Here is a 769-nt window from a genome sequence, read left to right on the forward strand (position 1 = left end):
TCAATTAACGAACGAATCGTTTCTCGATTATTTTAATAGATATAGATATATTAGTTTCCTAAATCTCATTTTTATTATTCTCATCTTAACTCGAGTTATATACAGATTTGCAAAAGGTAGGGAGCAAAAGCTTAACAGCGTTCACCAGAAAAATTCAGCCTCTTCGAGACTATTGTTCCACGAAGAATGAGTTATTCGAGCAAGTTTGAAAAGCGGAAGCAGAAATCCGGCAGTCGGCGAAACCCGGCGCGAGAAAGGGCGGTAAACAATTTTAACAGCCGGTCCTCGATATTCACGCTCCTTTCCGCCTTCGTAATCCCTCGAATACGATCCATAATTCGATGGAACAACACTCCTGGAACGGTCGTGCAGTTACTCTTGGAGAAAAAAAGAAAAAAAAAAAACTCGATCGAATAATATCTCGGACAATATCGTTTCTAACTTTTCAACGATGAATTTTCTTTCTCCCTTTTGCCGATCTTTTTATGCAATACGCGGCGGGTGTCGAATGGTCAGCGTAAACTTATAGTTGATTAAGTAATAAGATAGATAGATAATGCGAGAACATGCTCGATCAGGCATTCCTTTCTTTTCATAATCGTTCAACTTTACCGCGGTGACTGATGACCGCTGATGCAGGGGGATTTTAATTAAAATGCTTGACGGGGATGACGATGGTAGAAAAATTTTTCGGAACTGTGGATGAGAGAAAGTTTGTTTTCACATGAATTGAATCTCTTTTTTTTTTTTTTTTTTTTTTTTTTTTTTG

At 37.8% G+C, this 769-nt stretch overlaps 1 protein-coding gene across 3 annotated transcripts in view; it reads left to right on the forward strand.

Annotated features, from left to right (window-relative positions):
- LOC102675710 (potassium channel subfamily K member 18-like) overlaps positions 1–769 on the forward strand; it is a 42,093-nt gene that overhangs the window by 9,893 nt on the left and 31,431 nt on the right. The window lies entirely within an intron of this gene.

This window comes from Apis dorsata, unplaced genomic scaffold (assembly GCF_000469605.1).
Source record: "Apis dorsata unplaced genomic scaffold, Apis dorsata 1.3 scaffold_5, whole genome shotgun sequence".
NCBI classification, from domain to species: Eukaryota; Metazoa; Arthropoda; class Insecta; order Hymenoptera; family Apidae; genus Apis; species Apis dorsata.